Here is a 6,860-nt window from a genome sequence, read left to right as displayed (position 1 = left end):
CTCTCTGATGCCATTGAGATTTCACTCATTGCCTGAATTCCTTCGTCCTTGCCATTTGCAGAACTACTTTGTGGGTGCAGAGTTTCCTTCCTTTTTTTCTTCCCCTTTTCAGGCAGTTGGGGTTTTTTGAGTATCTTTTATACTGGTGTGTACTAAAATGTAATCAACTATCATGTCACATCGCATCATAAATCCCACCTTAGATTCCAGTGCAATTAGTTCAGTGAAATTACTAATGCCTGCACTCCGAACGAGATGATAAAGCAGAATTATTGTGTCATTACACTATAGCATTCTGGACAGAATTACCTCTTTTACAGAGAAATCCAAGATAACTATCTCTGTAATTAAATGTGCTCCTGCTTGCTTAATAACTATAAAACCAGTCACTTTGCTGCTGTAATTGCTTAGCAGTATTTCAGAATGCTCTGGGTATCACCTTTTGTGGATCTTTGGGTGAGTTATAGCAGGAAGAAAGAGAAATGAAGAAGGAAGTGGCTGTTTAGGCATAGTAAATACAAGTAAATAATACTATGTTCATGGCTTGTACTTCTTAGAAGAGTACAACAAAGCTCCAGAAATGTTAATGCCAAATGCACTACGCTCCAAAGAAGAGACAGCAATAGCAAGAGCTATTTTGCTGGACTTTCTTCTGGGTTTCCTCCTTCTGAAATCACTGTATCTTGTTGTGTTTCATTCTTAGGGTGTATTGTTTTATGGTAACCCCTCACCAATGTGGGAGGAGATGATAATTTGCTTGTGGATTGTTTATGAAGTTTCTTATTAAGAAAAGTTGTAATGAAATGAAATGCCACAAGGATGTGTTTGTAAATCTTTGCAGGTCTGTCAGAAATCAGAATCAGTTACTTTTGTCAGGCTCTCCTGGTATGAGCAGGTGTTCAGCACTGTTTCCAAACACATAGGAGAAATCACCTTACGTTTCACAGTGTGGAGCCTGGTTTGATTTTCTTAAAAGCTAGATTCATTGCCTTTTGAGATGCTGTCTCGGGCTACAGGAAACAAACAGCAAACCCCTGTTGCAGATGAGTATTTTAGTTGTGGCTATACCTCTCCAGCCGTTCAATCCAGAATCTGTCTTAGCTGCCAGAATTCATGCTTCAGTTGTGTGCAGGAGCTGGAGAGAAGCTGAAATTCCTTAGAAATAGAAAAAGACTGGGTCTTGGCATTTCCATCCAGTTCTGTAGGCTTTATTATGAGAGGGATGTGGAGATGCTGGAGTGTGTGTAGAGAAGGGCCATGAGGATGATCAGAGGGCTGGATCAGCTCTGCTGCCAGGAGAGACTGAAAGAGTTGGGGCTGTTAAGTCTGGAGAAGAGGAGGCTCCCAGGTGACCTTCTTGTGGCCTTACAGTGAAGAGAGCCTACAAAAAAGCTGGGGAGGGACTTTTTAGGATACTAGGAAGTGACAGGACTAGGGAGAATGGAGCGAAGCTGGAGGTGGGTAGGTTCAGACTGGATGTGAGGAGGAAGTTGTTCAGCATGAGAGTGGTGAGAGGCTGGAAAGGGTTGCCCAGGGAGGTGGATGAGGTCCCATCCCTGGTGGTGTTTAAGGGCAGACTGGATGAGGCTGTATGCAGCCTGATGTAGGGTAGGGTGTCCCTGGGCATGGCAGGGGTGTTAGAACAAGATAATCCTTGTGGTGCCTTCCAACCTGACTGATTCTATGATTCTTTGGAAGCACAGTGAGGAGGAGATGTGGTGTTTGTCCTAATTGACTGAAGTATTTGTTCACTTGAAGCACAGTGTCTGGGCTGCAGTATTTCCATGTGTGGGCACATGGCTGATCTTTTCTGCTGGGCTACTGCTGTGGGCATGGCTGTCAGAGCCCTTGTCTGGGGTGGAGATCATAGAATCACAGAATCAACCAGGTTGAAAGAGACCTCCAAGCTCATCCAGTCCGACCTAGCACTCAGCCCTGTCCAATCAACTGGACCATGGCACTAAGTGCCTCATCTAGGCTTTGCTTCAACACCTCCAGGCACAGCAAGTCCTCCACCTCTCTGGGCAGCCCATTCCAATGCCAATCACTCTCTCTGCCAACAACTTTCTCCTAACATCCAAGCTATACATCCCCTGGCGCAACTTGAGACTGTGTCCCCTTGTTCTGTTGCTGGTTGCCTGGGAGAAGAGACCAACCCCCACCAAGAGACCACCCAAGATGGGATGGTGTGTTTGATTGATTTGGGCATCAGATCCCACATCAGTTTCTTCATTACAGGTATTGTGAGGTCACTGTTATCGATGTATGTGGTTCCATGTTTTGAGGTGTAGAAAAGTGCCTGCCTTTCTGGGATGTCTGACAGTTTGCTAATATGACCTTCTCCATATTCAGTTTTCAAGTGCAGACTTAATTGCATTCATGGCTGCTCTTGACACCCAAGCGCAAGCAAAGATACTGTTGCTCGTCAAACGTGAGTTGTCATAGTGAAGGTGGTTTTTATGCTACAATACATTTAATTGTGTAGTACAGTGAAGTGTTTATCTGTCCTTACATAGTCATTTTAGACATTAAATATTTTTTCTGGTCTGATAAATGCTACTACTGCTGCATGATTTATGTATCCTTGTAAGATGCTCTGTCTCTGCCTCTAGTCACCAAATAGCAAAGCTTTGCTAATAATTTATTTTGTCATTTTTTTCCCTGTCTCTTTCAGTTTTGAGTCACAATAGTCTCTAATATATTTGTCTATCATTTTCTCAGCAGGCTGGTTACACTTTGTTCTTTTTTTGATGTAAAATATATTCTCTCATAAATAAGATCCTTATCCCTTGATATTTTGTTAACTATGCTAACCTCTCAGAAATTGTTGCTTTGCTTTGGTTTGTTCTGTTTTTAGGTTCTCTTGGGTTTGGTTTTAATATCTTTACATATTAAAGGACTAGTGTGAGAATGGAATGTGAAAAGGATAACAGGTGAATGCTGAGCTTGGTTTCCACAGCTGGCTGCCTAATCTGAGGAGAAGGATAGCTAAGTGGACATCTCGTTAATGAGAAAAACAAGGCATGGTTATGTAAAGGACTGAGTTGTTCTTGCCTAATTATGCTAATGTGTAGATGTGTGCTCTATGCTCAGAGACTATATAATGAGAGCCAAAGTGATCAATAAATGTCTCTGGTACAATTCACATTGAATGGCCTGGAGTCCATGTGGCATTGCTTCTGATCACACTGCTCTGTGAGAGCTTCGACCGTGTTTCCCGCAGCAGCAAACAGGTCGCTGCCACAGACTAGTCCTGCTGGTGATGCTTGAACATGTTTTTCCTTTGTCTATAATTATAGTATAAATGCAGGTTGTGTTTAAGAGCAGGATTATTCATTCCATGTAGCTATTTAGCTAAAGTATAAAATACAAGGGGAAGAGGTAAAAACTTGAACACTTTTCTCATAGATGAGGGAGAAAGGAAATCTGCCAGAGGGACCAGAGTAAGTGGATGATAGAGGTGTAAAAAGAAAGCCATGGTAATAACAGGTCTGGACACTCTCTCACTTTCTGTTTTGTGCTTTGTGGAGGAGTTGGAGAACAGTTTCTGTTCCAGAACTTTTCATTATGGATTCTGTAAAGGGAACAGTGTAGAAATAAATGATGGATGCTCTGACAGAGGGTTCATCTGCAGATAGAGTACTTCAGTTCCTGAGGTAGGACACTTGATGTTTGTAGTGTCACCAAATGATCCAAAAAGAAACAGGGACGCATCAGGTTTCACTGGTGATACTGCTCTGAAGTTTTCAGCAGAGCTAAGGTGAGTGCTGACTGTGAAGAGCTGCACAAAACCGCTCATTTCTGAGTGCCCAAGTGATGAAAATGAGAGGTGAAATAGAGGTAATGCAACATGATGTAAGGGAGGTGTGAATAATCCTGCAGTCCTGCTCTCAGATGAGCATTAGAACTCAAGAACAAGGTTTGAGGGTAAGGTAGATCAGTTGAGTACTTCACAGTCTTCAAGAAAACAAGGCTTGAGAAAGAGGAATGATAATAAACCAGGAAATGTCATTATGACACTGCATGATGGTGCTTTTGGATCTTGAATATTGCATGTAGCTCTGGCTCCATCTTCATAAAAGCTACAATAGAATTGGAAAAAGCTCATAAAAGAGCACCATGAATGATGAAATGTACTGAGCAAGTTCCATAAAATGAACAAATGGAACTTTGTCACCTGAAAAAAAGTAACACTTGAAGAGGTCTTGGAAACTGGGAGGTGAAGCTGCGCTACAGACAGGCTGGGAACAGAGTGGCTGGAGAGCAGCCAAGAAGAAAGGGACCTGGGGGTACTGGTAGATAGTAGCTGAACATGAGCCAGCAGTGTGGCCAGGAGAGCCAGTGGCATCCTCATTTGGATCAGGAACAGTGTGGCCAGTAGGACAAAGTAAGTTGTTCTTCTCCTGTGCTCAACATGTGTCAGGACACACCTTGAGTGCTGTGTCCAGTTCTGGGCTCCTCAATTCAAGAGAGATGTTGAGATAGTGGAACATGTCCAGAGAAGGGCAACAAAACTCGTGAGGGGCCTGGAGCACAGCCCTGTGAGAAGAGGCTGAGGGAGCTGGGGGTGTGCAGCCTGCAGAGGAGGAGGCTCAGGGCAGACCTCATTGCTGTCTACAACTACCTGAAGGGAGGCTGTAACCAGGTGCAGGTTGGTCTCTTCTCCCAGGCAAGCAGCAACAGAAAAAGGGAAGAGGGTCTCCAGTTGTGCCAGGGGAAGTCTAGGCTGGATGTTAGGAGGAAGTTCTTGTCAGAGAGAGTGATTGGCATTGGAATGGGCTGCCCAGGGAGGTGGTGGAGTCGCTGTGCCTGGAGGTATTGAAGAAAAGCCTGGCTGAGGTACTTAGTGCCATGGTCTAGTTGACTGGACAGGGCTGGGTGCTAGGTTGGGCTGGATGCTCTTGGAGGTCTCTTCCAACCTGTTTGATTCTATATTTATTCCTGGCCAGAATCTGGCAGGAATCAAATGGAGCACAAGTGCTCTGGGCCAAAGCAGAGGGGAGGTGTTTCTTCACAAAGTTGATAGTAAAACTCTGAAGACCACAAGATGTTATAGGTGTTTGAAGCTTCCAATTGTGAAAAGGACAGTAGCTTGGATGAAGTTCTTTCAAAGAACAAAGAGCTTCTTTGTTCTTTAAGGACTGCTGAAGTACTGATGGACAGTAGATCTCTGTTTGTTTTTTTTTTCTTGGAGAGAAACATACTGGAAGTGCAACTTTGACACCCTAGAGAAGGTCGTGGCTTAGATTTCAGTGATTTCTGGAATACTTATCACAGAGTGAATGCAATATGAGTCCATAGGTTAGACTGAATGATCTTGGAGGTCTCTTCCAATCTGGTTGATTCTATGATTCTATGCATAGCTGCTCTGCTGCAGTTAGGATGATACCATGTGCACCTCTTTTTCTATAGGTTGTAGAAGAATAGCCTCATTTTTGTATAAATGCTTTTTATCTTGAGCACACTTGTTAGCTTCCTGTATGTAGATGAGGTTTGCTCACAGGCTGCGGTGCTTGCTGATGGCTGCAGGGTGGATGTCTCCCATGTAATTCAGTTCTGTTCAATCTGAAGCAGTATGGTGCAGTTCTGGGTTCATGGAACACCATTAAGTTCCTTTTCTGAAGCACGTTGTGTACATTATATTTCGAGAGGCTGGAGGTCTCAGTTTCACTCCTTTTGTTGGAGAACCTGGAGAAGCTTTTCATCAGTTGACCTTCCAAGAGGCCTAAACTTGGCTGAACAAACATGATAGACTTTCACCATCACCTGGTGCAAATAAATCTTGCACAATTAAAATCATTGGAGCTGCACTGATGTAGCCCAGTACTGATGTATGCAGCAAATATTGATTTGAGTCAATATTTACAGCCTAGCTACTGGCAGTGAAGTTTGTTGATTCTTCAGCTGAACTCAGCTGTGAAGGAAAACTTGTGGAGGATAGAAGTTGCAACTCTACTTTTGTCTTCACATATTCTGTGACTTCTTTTAATCAGTTCATTTAAAGGTAAAAAGTTAATTGAAACCTTGGAGAAGAGGATGCTCCCAGGTGACCTTCCTATGGCCTTCCAGTATCTGAGGGGGGCCTACAAAAAAGCTGGGGAGGGACTTTTTAGGTTCTCAAGGAGTGCCAGGACTGGGGGGAATGGAGTAAAACTGGAGGTAGGTAGGTTCAGACTGGATGTGAGGAGGAAGTTGTTGAGCATGAGAGTGGTGAGAGGCTGGAATGGGTTGCCAAGGAAGGTGGTTGAGGCCCCATGGCTGGAGGTGTTTAAGGCCAGGCTGAATGGGGCTGTGGGCAGCCTGATGTAGGGTAGGGTGTCCCTGCCCATGGCAGGGGGGTTAGAACTAGATGATTGTTGTGGTCCTTTCCAACCCTGACTGATTCTGTGATTCTAACCATATACAGGAATATACAAGCTAAAAGTAGTGCAGATACAAAACCCTGCTGACCAGCAGAAACTGCCCAGAAGGGCTTTCAAATCAACCTTCTTTCCACCCCCTCCATTATCTCAGAATCTGCCCTAGTAGGGCATAAATCCTGCCAGGATTGTTTAACCCTTGCTCTCCTCCTCCTGTTGATTGTCCAGGAGTTGAGTGGATGAGCAAACAATGGAGGGATTTGCTCCAGCAAAGCCCTGAGGTCAAGCAGTTTAGCATCATCAAGTCCAGTGTCTTGTGCTGCCCCTCAGCGTGCCTGTGTGGTCATGCGAGGCACAAAGCCTTGAATTCATTGGCCAAACAATGATGCTAGTGCCTATTGGCCAGATTCAATTTCCAAATCCATGTGTTTAATGGGAGGTGATTTAGAAGCTGTGCCTTTCCAGTGCTGATTCTTCACCCGCAGAAGCACCCCATTTCTT

At 44.2% G+C, this 6,860-nt stretch overlaps 1 long non-coding RNA gene across 1 annotated transcript; it reads left to right on the top strand.

The window, feature by feature from the left end:
* Nucleotides 1-2,170: 2,170 nt before the first annotated feature.
* LOC135176511 (uncharacterized) lies at nucleotides 2,171-3,152 on the top strand. The gene is made up of 2 exons (XR_010302685.1): nucleotides 2,171-2,431; nucleotides 2,675-3,152. It is a non-coding gene; the product is annotated as an uncharacterized LOC135176511 (long non-coding RNA).
* Nucleotides 3,153-6,860: the final 3,708 nt, after the last annotated feature.

The sequence above is a fragment of the Pogoniulus pusillus genome, chromosome 6, assembly GCF_015220805.1.
Source record: "Pogoniulus pusillus isolate bPogPus1 chromosome 6, bPogPus1.pri, whole genome shotgun sequence".
Classification (NCBI taxonomy): Eukaryota; Metazoa; Chordata; class Aves; order Piciformes; family Lybiidae; genus Pogoniulus; species Pogoniulus pusillus.
This window is presented reverse-complemented; position numbering and strand designations above follow the sequence as displayed.